At 41.5% G+C, this 16,133-nt stretch overlaps 1 non-coding gene across 1 annotated transcript; it reads right to left on the minus strand.

Annotated features, from left to right (window-relative positions):
• Positions 1-3,361: 3,361 nt before the first annotated feature.
• LOC128563075 (U2 spliceosomal RNA) lies at positions 3,362-3,549 on the minus strand. The gene has a single exon (XR_008373734.1). It is a non-coding gene; the product is annotated as a U2 spliceosomal RNA (small nuclear RNA).
• Between the last annotated feature and the right edge of the window lie 12,584 nt (positions 3,550-16,133).

Raw genomic sequence — 16,133 nt, forward strand, 5'->3', positions numbered from 1 at the left:
GGGTGCGCGCTCCGCTCCCTGGCTGCCGCCACCAAGTGGCGCCAGAGGCAGACGCACTAGCCTCAGAGACTCGGCTTGCGGACCCCTAATACCCAGTATGGGCAACAAGGTTCTTTGCACACGCCTTCAGCGTCCAAGTCCCACTGGTTGAAGGCTCCCCGCTGGCCAGACCACGTCCCCTAGTTCAGTTCCCTGAAGAACGAGTGTAAGGGCTGTGGGTGGCGTAGGGGACAGAAACATGGACGGTGGGTATTGCTGTGGGAGAAAAGGGTCTGAGACAGGTTTTTGAGCATGGCAATTATGAATTATTATAACAGAATGATGGAAACAAGCTATGAACGAGGGAGCAAAGGTCTGCCTCCGTCCTAAGGCTGTAGGGATTTTTGGCCCCCTCGTGATCCGGAGCTTGCCCCTGTCAACCTCCAAAATGGGCAGTGCCACGCAGGCGTGTCACCTAATCTCTATAGTCATGAGTTCAAAGGTCTGTACAGTGGAGATAGGGAGGGCAAGGACAGCTTGTTGCCTAGAGTTACCATTCCCAGGAACAATCCCTCCTATTACTTTGAGTTTCTCCCTAGCCTTTTCCACGCGGGGACCTGTCTAGCCAGGATGCTTTGCCCTACACAGTCCAGTATAGTGACCTTCCCAATGCCTTCTGTGACCACCCCCTCCACAGCTGTCACTTCGGGGATATCCTTGATTCTTTCTGCCTCCCAGGGTTTTTCCATAGACATGCTATAAGGTGGCCTTCCGTTGGAGGGCGCTGTTTGGGGTGGATGAGTGTGGAAAAGGAGTCCTAGTGTGGATGAGTGTGCAAAAGCAGTCCTAGACCAGGTGGCCCTGCCCTGACCTTGAGGAGCTCCAACCCAGGTCCTTCCACCATATCTTTGTGCAGAGCATAATAAGGGGATTGGTCCAGGCCAAGGAGCCATGCCCCCTTCCCCAGCCTGAGAGGCCCTAATGAGGCCATTGCCCAGTCAACCCCTATTAAGTGGCAGTTGTTAAGTGGCAGAGTTGGGAGCCTCAGGCTGTGCAAGGGACTTTCTTCCCTCTGCCTACCCTTTCCTGTGTTCCCTACTTAAGGTTTAAAGCCTAACAGCATTCACATTGGATCCAGTGTTGCACACAGGCACACAGGGTGAAATGATTCCTCCTTGGGGCTAATCCATCCTGTTCCTTTTTTTTCCCAGAGACAATCTCCCTATGTTGTCCAGGCTTCTCTCAAACTCCTTGTCTCAAGTGTTTCTCCCATCTCAGCCTCCCAAAGTGCTGGGACTACAGGCACTAGCTACCACACCTGTCTCTTGCTTTTGACTCTTTTGCTAGTTTTGAGGTTTTCACACATTTTTCACTTGTCTGTAGAAATTTTCATTTTATTTTTGCAATTTAGTTCAATATTTATCCAGTTTACAGTATTTCTCAGCGCAATTTATCAAGCATCTTATTAGAGCCTCTTCTCTATCAGAGGGGTAGAGTAGAGTGGGGTTTGGTGCCTTTGTGTTGGGATTGAGCAACACTTTTCTTGGGATATGTTTCTGTCCATGGGCTTTAATGGTTCTGAGAGAAGGAAAATATGTAGTTTTTTTTTATTAAATCATAACTGTGTACATGAATGTGGAAAATATGTAGTTTAATTCACCAGCAGTGCATTGAGTTGTGAGTTACATCTTCTCCTTGGTGTCAGAATCATACAGGAACACAGGATTACAGAGTATGACTCAGTGCCTGGCATGCTCATGGCCCACCGGCTGCTCAGAGCCTGGGCCTCTCAGTTTCCAGCCAACACTGACTTGGGTTTTGGTTTAAATGTTAACAATGAATCTTGGATGGCTTCATGGAAATGGATCTTATTAGGTGCTATTGATGTTTGACACCCAGAGAACTCCTGGCCATTCCTTGCTGGCTAAGTGAGAGAATGCTGGAAGCACAGGTTCCTCAGATGGCCCTGACAGTGATTCTAGGGACACTGCCACAGGGCAGTAAGGGGTGTGTATACAGAAGTGAGGAGGGTCCATCTGGGATTCTGCCACCTGGCCTGTAACAATGCACGTGTGCTGTGAGGTTGGCCCTGTGACCAACTGTCCTGTAGCTGGCCAGAGCCCTTCGATGAATGTCAACACTATTGTGAATAGCTCATTGGGGTTGACCCACCCAGGCTCAGCATTACTGTTATAGCCCAACAGGTTCATTGAGCTGCTCAAGAGGAAGTCAGTACACTGAGATGGGGGGGGGGCTTACAGCAGGGCAAGAATTTAATATTGCAGACACTGTGCAAGGAGATAGGAGGAAGTTCTCAAATCCATCTCCCCCAAAATTTGGGAGAAAGGGTTTTTTGTTGTTATTGTTGCAGTTTTTGGCCGGAGCTGGGTTTGAACCCACCACCTCCGGCATATGGGGCCAGCGCCTTACTCCTTTGAGCCACAGGTGCCGCCTGAGAAGGGTTTTTTTTTTTAATTTTTTTATTGTTGCAGTTTGGGAGGGGTTGGGTTTGAACTCACCACCCTCAGTATATGAGGCCAGCATCCTACTCATTGAGCCACAGAAGGGGTTTTTAAAGATAGTTTGGTTGGCAAAGGGCTAGGCAATTGGGTCTGCTAATTGGCTGGGTCTGGGGCTGAACCAGGGGGTTGTAGAAATTGTCATCTTTGCTGAGTCGGTTCTTGGGTGGATGTTGAAATAACCAATTGAGTCAGTTTCTTGGTATGTGCCACTGGTCTGGGAGGGTCAGCTGTTCCACCAGAAAACAGGGCCTAGAAGAGACCTCAAAAATTATTATTTATGGGAACAATTAATAAAGAACCTTTGTGACTAGCCCAGTGCACTGGCTCATGCCTGTAATCCTAGCACTCTGAAAAGCCAGGGTTGGTAGACTGAGCTCAGGAGTTCGAGACCAGCCTGAGCAAGAGCAAGACCCATCTCTACTAGAAACAGAAAAACCAGCTGGGTTTTGTGGCAGGCACCTCTATTCCCAGCTACTTAGGAGGCTGAGTCAAGAGGATGACTTGAGTCTAAAAGTTTGAGGTTGCTGTGAGCTATGACACCATGGCACTCAACCCCAAGGCAACTGAGTTAGACTGTCTCAAAACAAAACAAAACAACAACAAAAATAATCTTTTTGACCATCAGCTATGTGACTCCTGAGTAGTAAGCAATTATAGGAAAGCAACCTAGGGGACAATGGCTGGTTATACGTATGTTTGTGTGTGTACATATGTGTATTTTCCCTACCACAGTTCCCACCTTATGGCCTTTTCCTAGTTTCATTACTGCCACATTGACACTTACTAGGGGGAGGATTGAGTTGTTTTCCAGTCACTCCCTTAACACTGTGCTAAACATCATCACTTTCTCACAGCACCCCAAAGGCTCAAGCCCTGTCATTACAATTTATAAATTGCATTATACAATATATAAATATAGCCCAGGATACAGCCTTGTCAGTTGGTGGATTGAGGGCTCCATCTGGACTTTGGAGAGAGGATGTATCAGATATTAAACTGATAAGAGCAGATACTATACTTGATCTTAGCCAAAAGGCCGAGAAGCGATTTTATCTGGACTTTGGATGAAAACTCTGACCTTGCTGGGCTAGTTGCTTTGGAGCCACTCACTCCTGTGACTTCTAAAGAATTCATTCCTACAGTCTCTCGGGCCCTTCCTTCCAAGTAGACAGGTGTGTGTGTGGGTCTCCCTGCAGGAGTCTTCTATGCTTCCTGAGATATCTGCCTCCTCCATCCCAGTCTCTCCTCCCCTCTCCTCTTTAGCTCTCCCTCCCCCCCCCACTCCTCATTCTCTGTTCTTCTCTCCCTCTCCAATCTCAGTGGGGGATCCAGCCTGTTTTAACTTCCAGCCATCCTGGCCCTAGGACAGCTATGTCTAGATGAAGGGAGCTCCCAGGATTTCTAGTGGGGACGACAGATGCAAGATACCCAGTTATGGGGAAGAAGGACAGATGACGGTTATTGCAATTTTCAACAACCCTTCTTCCTCCCCACTAGAGACCTCACACCCCTACTCCCAGATGCAGAGATCTTTTTGACTTCAGGACTCAGCCCCCCTCTGCCAGGTCAGGGGCCTGAGGGCCTGGGATGCCTAAGCTCTGCTTGGTTATCCCTGGGCCTGACTCCTGGCCCTCCCTACTCACCCTACCCACCTCCTCACGGACCACCCCTACTGCCTCTTTCCCCATTTCCTTGACCACCCATTTCCTAGGGATTTCACAGCTTTCAGGGATTGGATTCAAGGGGAAAGGGTCCCCTTTCTTGAGCTCCTTCTCTGGTGTGAGAGGAAGGCACGAGATACATGGGGACCCTGGGAGAAGAGGGCAGTGAGAAGAGTTGAAGTCTTGAGATGGCATGCTTCCTCACGCCCCATCCCCATCCCACCCCGTTTCCCTACCCTCCTCTCCCTCACTATATGGATGCTGAACTTAGTGTACACACCTGATCTGCAGAGGGCACTATAGCCCAGAACTCCTGGGCTCAAGCCATCCTCCTGCCTCAGCTTCCAGAGTAGCTAAGACTACGGGCACTTGCTCCTGCTCTAGCTGTAAATTAACTTATTTTCATTTTTTCTAATTTATTGGCATAATTAATGTTATACATTTTCCTCTAAACATTATTTTAGCTATATCCCATAGGACTTAAATGTATTCTTTTCTTCATTTCTATTTTCTAGAAACTTTGTAATTTTTTCTTTCTTTTTTTTTGAGACAGAGTCTCACTTTGTCACCTTTGGTAGAGTGCCGTGGCAACATAACTCACAGCAGTCTCAAACTCCTGGGCTCAAGTGATTCTCTTGCCTCAGCCTCCTGAGTAGATGGGACTACAGGCGCCCATTACAATGCCCGGCTGGTTTTTTTTTAAATTGCAGTTGTCATTGTTGTTTAGCAAGCTCAGGCTGGGTTCGAACCCTCGGTGCATGTGGCCAGCACTGTAACCACTGTGCTACGGGCACTGAGCCAAAACTTTGTAATTTTGATATATATCTCTTTGAAGAGTTTTTAAGAAAAGGTTTTAAATTTCTAGGTGACAGCTTGGTGCTCATAGCTCAGTGGCTAGGGTGCCAGCCACATACACCAGGGCTGGCAGGTTTGAACCCGGCCTGGGCCTACTAAACAACAATGACAACTACAACAACCAAAAAAAAAAAAAAATAGCCGGGCATTGTGGCAGGCACCTGTAGTACCAGCTACTTGGGAGGCTGAGGCAAGAGAATCACTTAAGCCCAAGAGTTAGAGGTTGTTGTGAGCTGTGACGCCAATGGCACTCTACCAAGGGTGACATGGTGAGACTCTGTCTCAAAAAAAAAAAAAAAATTTCTAGGTGATAGAATTTATTTTTTATTTTGTTTTATTGTGTTAAGACATTTATATTCTACATTTAGTAAATTTCACATTGAAATTTACTTGTATTGAATTTACCTTGTAAGATGTACCCGTAGGTGTGGTCCTACTAATTACTCTCCCTCCACGCCTCCCTCTCTCCTTTCCCCCTATTCTTGGGCTATAATTGGGTTATAGCTTTCATATGAAAGCTATAAATTGGTTTCATAGTAGGGCTGGGTACATTAGATACTTTTTCTTCCATTCTTGTGATACTTTGCTAAGAATAATATGTTCCAGCTCCATCCATGTAAACATGAAAGAGGTAAAGTCTCCATCTTTCTTTAAGGCTGCATAATATTCCAAGCTGTACATATACCACAATTTATTAATCCATTCCTGGGTCAATGTGCACTTGGGCTTCTTCCATGACTTAGCAATTATGAATTGGGCTGCAATAAACATCCTATTACAAATATTTTTGTTATAATGTGATTTTTTGATCTTCTGGATATATACTTACCCTGTTTCCCCGAAAATAAGACAGTGTCTTATTTTAAAGTGTGCTCCCAAAGATGCGCTACGTCTTATTTTCAGGGGACATCTTATCTTTTCTGTAAGTAGGTCCTATTTTCGGAGGATGTCTTATTTTCGGGGAAACAGGGTAGTAGAGGAATTGTAGGATGGAATGACTGGTCTATTTTTAGGTCCTGAAGTGTTCTCCAAACATCTTTCCAAAAGGAACGTATTAGTTTGCATTCCCACCAGCAGTGTAGAAGTGTTCCCTTTTCTCCACATCCATGCCAACAAGAATTTATTTTTAATTGTTTTGTTATTAGTTTCTAGATTTATTGCATTATTATCAGAGAATAGTGTGTGTACTACCATATTGTATTGACTCTAAGACATTATAGTTATATATATTGTCATATTTTTAAACTTAACATTTTTTAACTTGTCTTTTATTTATTTATATTTATTTATTTATTTATTTGAGAAAGAGTCTCACTTTGTAACCCTGGTAGAGTGCCGTGGCATCATAGCTCACAACAACCTCAAACTCCTGGGCTTAATTGATTCTCTTGCCTCAGCCTCCCAAGTAGCTGGGACTACAGGCTCCCGCCACAACGCCTGGCTATTTTTCTGTTGCAGTTGTCATTGTTTTAGCTGTCCTGGGCCAGGTTTGAACCCACCAGCCTTGGTGTATGTGGCTGGCACCCTGCCCACTGAGCAATGGGTGCCGCCCTAGATTTTCTATTTATTTATTTATTTATTTTAGAGACAGAGTCCCACTTTGTCACCCTTGGTAGAGTGCCGTGGCATCACAACTCACAGCAACCTCAAACTCTTGGGCTTAAGCGATTCTCTTGCCTCAGCCTCCCGAGTAGCTGGGACTACAGGCGCCCGCCACAGCACCCAGCTATTTTTTTGTTGCAGTTTGGCTGGCGCTGGGTTTGAACCCACCACCCTCGGTATATGGGGCCAGTGTCCTACTCACTGAGCCACAGGTGCCCCCCAGTTTTTCTATTTTTAGTAGAGAGGGTGTATTGATCTTGCTCAGTCCAATCTCGAACTCCTGATCTCAAGCGATCCTCTGGCCTCAGACTCCCAGAGTGCTAGAATTACAGGCATAAGCTGCTACACCTGGCCTTTAACTTGTCATTTTGAAATAATTTGGGGTTTACAAAAATGTTGTAAAAATAGCATAAAGAGTTCCTGCATATCCTTCATCCAGCTTCCTTAAGTTTTAACATCTTACATCACCATCATACAATTATCAAAATAAGGGAATGAACATTAATACAACGCTATGAAATATTTTATTCTTATCTTATTCAACGTTTGCCAGTTGTTTTATTAATGTCCTATTTCTAGTTCAGGAGCCAGTTCAGGATCACACGTTCCACTTAGTTGTCATGTCTCTTTAGTGGACATGACAGTTCCTTCATCTTTCATTGTCTTCATGACCTTGACACATTTGAAGAATACTAACAAGTTATTTTGTAGAATGTCCCTCAGTTTGAGTTTGTCCTAATCACTGGGTTAATTATCACAACATTATTTTAAATACTTCCAAGAAATAAAGTTGCTGCCAATGACAAATGTAAGACATCATCAATTGTAGGGTTTACACACATTTTAGGGATGTACAAATGTGAAAAAATATACATCTCAGAACTAATGAAATCCTGTGTAGTTCTTTCAGGGATGTATTTGTTTTCTTTTTCAGTCTAATGTATGGTAAAATTTGTGAATGTTTCACTGTCACCTGAAAAAAAATGTATTTTCTGTTTTCAGGACCCAGAATTCATTATATAGATCAGTTAGATTGGTTGTATTGTTATTTAGGCTCTTTTCATTCTGGATTTTTTTTTTTAGACAGAGTCTCAGTTGCCCTGGGGTTGAGTGCCATGGCTTTGTAGCTCATAGCAACCTCAAACTTTTGGGCTCAAGTGATTCCCCTTTCCTTAGCCTCCTGAGTAGCTGGGACTACAGGTGCTCACCACAAAACCCAGCTAGTTTTTCCATTTTGAGTAGAGATGGAGCTGCTTTGCTCAGGTTGGTCTTGAACTCTTGAGCTCAGGCAATCCACCCTCCTCAGCGTCCCGGAGTGCTAAGATTACAGGCATGAGCCACTGACCCTTGTCTTCTTTACATTCTGTTAAGATGTAACGTTGATTTCTTTTTGGTCAATTGATTTATCATGGACTGAAAGAGGTGAATTAAAATCTTCTATTACATGCTTTTATTTCTCCTTATATTTTGTTTAGATTTAAATTAAATACCTGTAAAGATGTTGATGCTTTGCATATTGGTGCATTGGTATTCATAATTCCCATATCTTCATGGTAAATTTTAATCCTGTCACTAAAAGTTATCTTTCTTGATACCCAAACATGAGATATACAAGGAAAAAATTGATAAACTGGACTTTGTCAAAATTAAAAACTTTTGCTCTGTGAAAGACACCATTAAGAGATGAAATGATAAAGTACCAATTGGAGAAAATATTTACAAATCATTTAGCAGACAAAGGATTTGTATCCAGAATATATAAAGAACTCTCAAAATTCAGCAATTAGAAAGCAACAACTGGTTCGGCGCCTGTAGCTCAGCGGGTAGGGCACCGGCCACATACACTGGGGATGGCAAATTTGAACCTTGCCTGGGGCCTGCCAAACAGCAATGACAACTATAACAAAAAAAATAGCTGGGCATTGTGGCAGGTGCCTGTCATCCCAGCTATTTGGGAGGCTGAGTCAAGAGAATTGCTTGCGCCCAGGAGTTTGAGGTTGCTGTGAGTTATGTTGCCACGGCAGTCTACCGAAGGTGATAAAGTGAGACTCTGTCTCAAAAAAGAAAAAAAAAAAATTAAATACGTGCTTATGGGCCAGCAGTATCTCTTCTGGGTATTTACATTTGAGAAATGAAAATTTCAGTTCACACAGAGACATCACAGGGCAAATGTCCATCAGATAACAACATATAGTATATTCATACTCTGGAATAATACTCAGCAATAAAAGGAAAGAACTATTATCATAATAATTCTTTTTTTTTTTTTGAGACAGATTTCACTCTATAGCCCCAGGAAGAGTGCTGTGGCATCATAGCTCACAGCAAATTCAAACTTTTGGCTCAATCAATCCTCCTGCCTCAGCCCCCCAAGTCTCTGGAACTACAGGCACCTACCACAACACCTGGGTAGTTTTTTTATTTTTAGTAAAGACAGGGTCTTGGCTCTTGGTCAGGCTGGTAACTCCTGAGCTCAAGGAATCCACCCACCTCAGCCTCACAGAGTGGCAGGATTATAGTCATGAGCCACCATGCTGGGCTAGCAGTGAGAGAGGATACCTGGGAAAGTGAAGTGTGGAAGAACAGAGTTTCTGATAGAAGCCCAAGGATATACCTGCAAGGTCTTGTCCATAGTAACCCAGCTCTTAAGAATTCATAAAATATAGCTTTCTGGGTCCTTGAAAGCAATGCTTGCTGCTTGCTTCCGCTTCTGTAAACCCTGCACATGGTTTGACACCTCCAAAGAGAGGTAATATGGTCATTCCTTTCTCTATTTGTGAGTCCAATAAAAGGACAGGTACAGACTTGATGGGGGAGGTCAGCTATTTTGGATTCTGATCTACCGTAGCTCCGCTGGCTGAAATAAAACCCCTTCCTTGGCTTGCCTCCTGTAGCACAGTGGTTATGGTGCCAGCCACATACACCAAGGCTGGTCCGGGCCAGCTAAACAATAACAACAAAATACTACTACTAATAAAACCCCTTTCTCTTCTATCTCTGATGTTCAGGTGACTATCTCTGCTTTCTCTCCACTGGGCCTAGATTCCTGCAACAGTGGTTTCTATTATAAGGGCATCAGTCTCATTTGTGAGGGCTGTACCCTCATGACCTATCATCTCCTAAAGAGCTCACCTATAAACAACCATACATTGGAGATTAGATTTTTAACACATGAATTTTGCAGAACACAAACATTTAGTCCATTGCACTGTGACAAGAGAGCATTAGGAAATTTTAGGACTAATAAAACTGTTCTATTATTGTATTTTGATTGTAGTAATGGCAACACAAATCTGTCCATGTAATAAAATTCATTGAACTGTCAACCAAAAAGTCTATTTTTAAAGAGTGATAATTAAAAAATAAAATTAAATATATTTTAATGGTCAAAACTTAGTTACATATAAATCTTCAGCGATCTCTTTATCTGTTGAATGTAAAAATATTTGAGCTATTTTTGTGTGTTTTTGAAAGTTGATACATTTAAAATTGGCCTATCCTTTTCAACAAAAATTAGAAGAATGGTAGGAATTATGAGGTATAACCAGAGAGTTTCTGTAGTGCAATATTAAATATTACATAGTTTGAATTCAACATACTATTTATTTTATGGTTCACTTCATGATCTCAGTTTGGATGGGGAAACTTTGCATATTTTAACCCTATAGTTATTTTTAACTTCACTTAATCTGAGATAAGCAACAGATGGAAGCATTTTTTTTTTCTTTTGAGACATCTCACTCAGTTGCCCTGCATTGAGTGCCATGGCATTATCATAGCTCACAACAACTTCAAACTCTTGGGCTTAAACCATCTTCATGCTTCAGCTTCCCAAGTAGCTGGGACTACAGGTGCTAGCCACAAGGCCAGCAATTTTTCTATTTTTAGTAGAGACAGGGTCTCACTCTTGCTCAGGCTGGTCTTGAACTCCTGAACTCAAGCAATCTGCCTGTCTCAGCCTTCCAGAGGGCTAGGATTACAGGCGTGAGCCACCATGTCTGCCCCAAATGGAAGCATCTTAAAATGCAAAATTGGAGATGCAGGTTAGCAATTTATACACTTATGCCAAAGCTGCACAGGTTACTAGAGTGATGCCAAATGAAATTTTTTCTATGAGGTTTGTGTTCAATTTTTAGTTTAGAAAAGAGTCTAAGACATAGCACATAAGATTATAAATAAAAATATACAATATTATGTTACATGTCAATGCAATTTAATGTGGGGATTGTAACCAGAATATACTTCAGTCCTTGGATTTTTCTGGCATTCGTTTGTTTTGCAACTATGTGTGTGAATGAACATACTGGATCGTTGCTATTTTCAAAACAGTGTGCTTTAACTGTTACACACAGAGTGCTAGCAAAAGGATTGCCAAAATTGTTATTCTTGAATGTCATGAAAGATATTCTAAAGAAGAATAATGAAAATGTATAGGAAAGAATTGAGGAATAAAATAATTTAAGCTAGAATATATAAATAAGGAAAATACTCACTTTCTTCAGGTTTGCATTGGCCTAGTTTGACACTGTTTTATTTGGAATCTTACCGGCTCACTCGATTTTAGATGAATCTTTGTATATATCAGAGCTAGGTATTAACTGTCTGATTTTATCTTAATATTTATCTTTGTACTGTTAAATATTTTAATAAGTTTATTAGTTGGTTAATTACCTTTAAAGAATATCTATGGGTATTTAACTGTAAAAAGTGAGGAAATTAGCATATCACCGTATTTCTACTTTCTTTCCCTCCCAATTAATAGTACATACTATTTTTATGTTGTCAAGTTTTGTAATGTATACATTGCCTTTTTAAACAAAATTTGATCATTTATTAAGCACATACTTTGTGATACTCTTGTTGGAGTTATGTACAACATCTTTATGTCTGGCAACACACTTAGATGACATACCACCTTTCCAGATCCCAAAGGGAACATCTATTTATTTATTTATTTAGAGACAGAGTCTCATTATGTCACCTTGGTAGAGTGCTGTGATGTCACAGCTCAAGGCAACTTCCAACTCTTGGCCTTAAGTGATTCTCTTGCCTCAGCCTACCAAGTAGCTGGGACTACAGGCACCCACCAGAATGCCCAGCTATTTTGTTGTTGTTGTAGTTGTCATTGTTGTTTTGTAGGCCCAGGCCAGGTTCAAACCCGCCAGCCCCAGTGTATGTGGCCAGTGCCCTAACCACTGAGCTACAGGTGCCCAGCTGGAACATCCATTTAAACAGAATAGCCTTGGAATATCCAAGGCTGTAAGGCAGCGAACCCCAACTTTTTTGGCACGAGGGACTGGTTTCGTGGAAGGCAATTTTTGCACCGACAAAGGGGGAAGGGATGGTTTCAGGATGATTCAAGCATAGTACAGCTCCACTTCCGACCATGAGACATAAGATACTTGTAAGGAATGTGCCAACTGGATCCCTCGAATGAGTAGTTTACAGTAGGGTTTGTGCTTCTGTGAGACCTTTAGGTCTTTAATCCATTTTGAGTTAATTTTTTTTTTTTTTTTTTTGTAGAGACAGAGTCTCACTTTATGGCCCTCGGTAGAGTGCCGTGGCCTCACACAGCTCACAGCAACCTCCAATTCCCGGGCTTAAGCGATTCTCTTGCCTCAGCCTCCCGAGTAGCTGGGACTACAGGCGCCCGCCACAATGCCCGGCTATTTTTTGGTTGCAATTTGGCCGGGCCGGGTTTGAACCCACCACCCTCGGTATATGGGGCCGACGCCTTACCGACTGAGCCACAGGCGCTGCCCCATTTTGAGTTAATTTTTGTATATGGTATCAGGTAAGGTCCAATTTCATTCTTCTGCATGTGGATATCTCATTTCTCCAGCACTGATTGTTGAAAAGACATTAAATGATCTTGACACCCTTGTCAAAAATTATTTGAACATATATGTGAGGATTTATCGCTGGGCTTTCTATTCTATTCTATTCCATTGGTCTCTATGTCTGTCTTTATGCAGCACCACACTGTTTTGATTGCTGTAGCTTTGTAGTAAGTTTTTTTTTGTATTAAGTTTTGAAATCAAGACATGTGAGTCCGCCAGCTTTGTTCTTCTATTTCAAGATTGTTTTGGCTATTCAGGGTTTTCTGAAATTACCCATGAATTTTCAGATGAGTTTTTCTATTTCTTCAGAAAACATCATTGGGATTTTGATACAGATTGCATTGAACCTGTAGATAACTTTGGGTAATATCAACATCTTCTTCTAATCCAGGAACATCTGATGTGTTTCCATTTATTTATGTCTTTAATTTTGTTCAATGTTTTGTAGTTTTCATTGTACAAGTCTTTTACCTACTCAATTGAATTAATTCCTGAATATTTGTTTTGATACAATTATAAGTGGAATTGTTTTTGTAATTTCCTTTCATATTGTTTCTTATTAGTGTATAGAAAAGCAAGTGATTTTTGTGTGCCGACTTTGTATCCTGCTACTCTGCTGAATTTATTAGTTGTAACAGGTTTTCTTTTTTCTTTTTCTTTCTTTCTTTTTGTGTGTAATCTTTAGGATTTTCCACATAAGATGATTTCTTTCTTTTTTTTTTTTTGAGACAGAGTCTCATTATGTCACCTTTGGTAGAGTGCTATGGCATCACAGCTCACAGCAACCTCAAACTCATGGGCTTAAGTGATTCTCTTGCCTCAGCCTCCCAAGTAGCTGGGACTACAGTTGCCCATTAGAATAGCCAGCTATTTTTTTGTTGCAGTTGTCATTGTTGTTTAGCAGGCCCAGGCCAGTTTGAACCCGCCAGCATTGGTGGATGTGGCTGGTGCCCTAACCACTGAGCTGTGGGCACTGAGCTTGTATCATCTTCAAACAGAGATAATTTTACTTCTTTCATTCCGAGTTGGATGCCTTTTATTTCTTTTTCTTGACTAATTGCTCTGGTTAGAACCTCTAGGATTATGTTGAATAGAATTGGCTTACAATACAATGCTTATCTTATTTCTGATCTTAGAGGAAAAACATTTAGTCTTTCATCATAAAATATGATTTTTGCTGAGAGTGTTTTCATATATGCTTTTATTATGTTGAGGGTGTTTCCTTCTTTTCCAAGTTTGTTAGATGATTTTATTCATTTTTTATTTTTTTATTTTTTTTGGAGTGACAGAGTCTCACTTTATCGCCCTTGTTAGAGTACCGTGGTGTCACAGCTCACAGCAACCTCCAACTCCTGGGCTTAGGCAATTCTCTTGCCTCAGCCTCCTAAGTAGCTGGGACTAAGATGATTTTATTTTTAATCATGAAAGGGTGTTGAATTTTATCCAATGCTTTCTCTGTATCAGTTCAGGTGACCTTGTGGTTTTTCACCTTTATTCTGCTAATGTGATGTATTACATTGATAAATTTTCATATGTTGACTCATCCTTGCATTGCAGGAATACCACTTGGTTATGGTATTTAAATATACTGCTGAAGGCTCAGCACCTGTAGCTCAAGTGGCTAAGGCACCAGCCACATACACCAGAGCTGGTGGGTTCGAATCCAGCCCAGGCCTGCCAAATAACAATGACAACTACAACCTAAAAATAGCCCGGCGTTGTGGCGGGCACTTTGTAGTCCCAGCTACTTGGGAGGTGGAGGCAGGAATTGCTTAAGCACAGGAGTTGGAGGTTGCTGTGAGCTGTGATGCCATGGCACTCTACCCAGGGTGACAGTCTCAAAAAAAAAAATGCTGCTGAATTTGTTTTGCTAGTATTCTGTTGAGGATTTTTGCATCATTCTTAAGAAATGCTAGTGCAGTTTTCTTTTATTGTAGTCTATTTGTCTACTTTGGTATCAAGATAATGCTAACCTCATAGAATGAGTTAGGAAGTGTTTTCTCCTATTCCATTTTTTTGGAGAAAGTTGAGATTTTTTTTTTTTTTTTGAGACAGCGTCTCACTTTGTCACCCTCAGGAGAGTGCCATGGCATCATAGCTTACAGCAACCTCAAACTCTTGGGCTCAAGCGATCCTCTTGCCTCAGCCTCCCAAGTAGCTGGCACTACAGCCGGCTGTGTTTTTTTTTTTAACTCTTGCTCAGGCTGGTCTCGAACTCATGAACTCAAGCAATCCACCTGCCTCGGGTGCCCAGAGTGCTAAGATTACAGGTGTGAACTACCATACCAGGCAGGCATTAGTTCTTTAAATGTTTGTCAGAATTCACAAGTGACATCATCAGTTCTGGGGCTTTTCTTTGTTAGTAGATTACTGATTCAATTTCCCTGCTAGTTATAGATCTATTCAGATTTTCTACTTTTCCATGATTTGTCTTAGTAAGTTTTGTGTTTGTAGGATTTTGTCCATTGCATCTGGGTTATCCAATTCGTTGGTGTATGATTGTTCATAGTACTCTCTTATAATCATTTTTTACTGGTAGTCTTGGTAGTAATGCTCCCACTTTCATTTCTGATTTTAGCAATTTGAGTCTTCTTTTTCTTAGTCCGTATAACTAAGTTTTGTCAGTTTTGTTGATCTTTTCAAAGAATCAACTTTTGGTTTCATTGATATTTCTCTGTTGTTTGCCTATTTTCTATTTTATTTATTCTTTTTTCATTTTTTAAAACTTTATTCAAATTAATACGAGGGTACAATATTTAGGTTACATTGTTCTCACTTCAGGATAAAGTTCCATTTGTAGAAGGGCCCCTCACCCGGGGGCGTGTTATACACCCTCACAATGTGCACATTAGGTGAGATCCCGCCTCATGCCTTACCTCCTTCTGCCATACGTCCTCTCCCACCCTCTATTTATCTGTGCTCTAATCATTGTTATTTCCTTCCTTCTGATAGCTTGGGTTTAGTTTGTTCTTTTTCTAGTTCCTTAATTTGTAAAACCAGGCTGTTGATTTGAGCTCTGTCTTGTCCCGCCCTCCGCCCCCACCCCCCACCTTTATTGAGACAGAGTCTCCCTGTTGCCCAGGCTGAGAGTGCCGTGACATCAGCCTAGCTCACAGCAACTTCAAACTCCTGGGTTCAAGTGATCCTCCTGCCTCAATCTCCCAAGTAGTTGGGTCTGTAGGCACTCACCACAACACCACCTAATTTTTCTATTATTTTACTTAATTTTTATTAACTCATAACTGTATACATTTATGGGGTACAATATGATGATTTGATATACAATGTGGAATGCTTAAATCAAAGTAATTAACATAACCATCACCTCATTTACTCGTTTTTGTGGTAAGACATTTATAATATACTTTTAGTTGTTTTGAAATGTACCCTTGCATTGTGTAGAATAGGTGAGATTCCATTAAATAGCCTCCCTCCTTTGCCCTCCCCCCCACTTTCCCCTCTTTCTTTCTGGACTATCTTTATGTTTTATGATTTGTATGATTATGTAAGTGTTTATATATTAGTTTTATAATAGTATTGAGTACATTGGATACTTCCCCCCCCATTCTTGAGATACTTTACTAAGAAGAATATGTTCCAGTTCCATCCAGATAAACATAAAAGTGCTTTTTTGTCACATTTTTTCTATTTTTTGTAGAGATATAGTCTCACTC

Source organism: Nycticebus coucang, chromosome 12 (genome assembly GCF_027406575.1).
Source record: "Nycticebus coucang isolate mNycCou1 chromosome 12, mNycCou1.pri, whole genome shotgun sequence".
In the NCBI taxonomy this organism is placed as follows: Eukaryota; Metazoa; Chordata; class Mammalia; order Primates; family Lorisidae; genus Nycticebus; species Nycticebus coucang.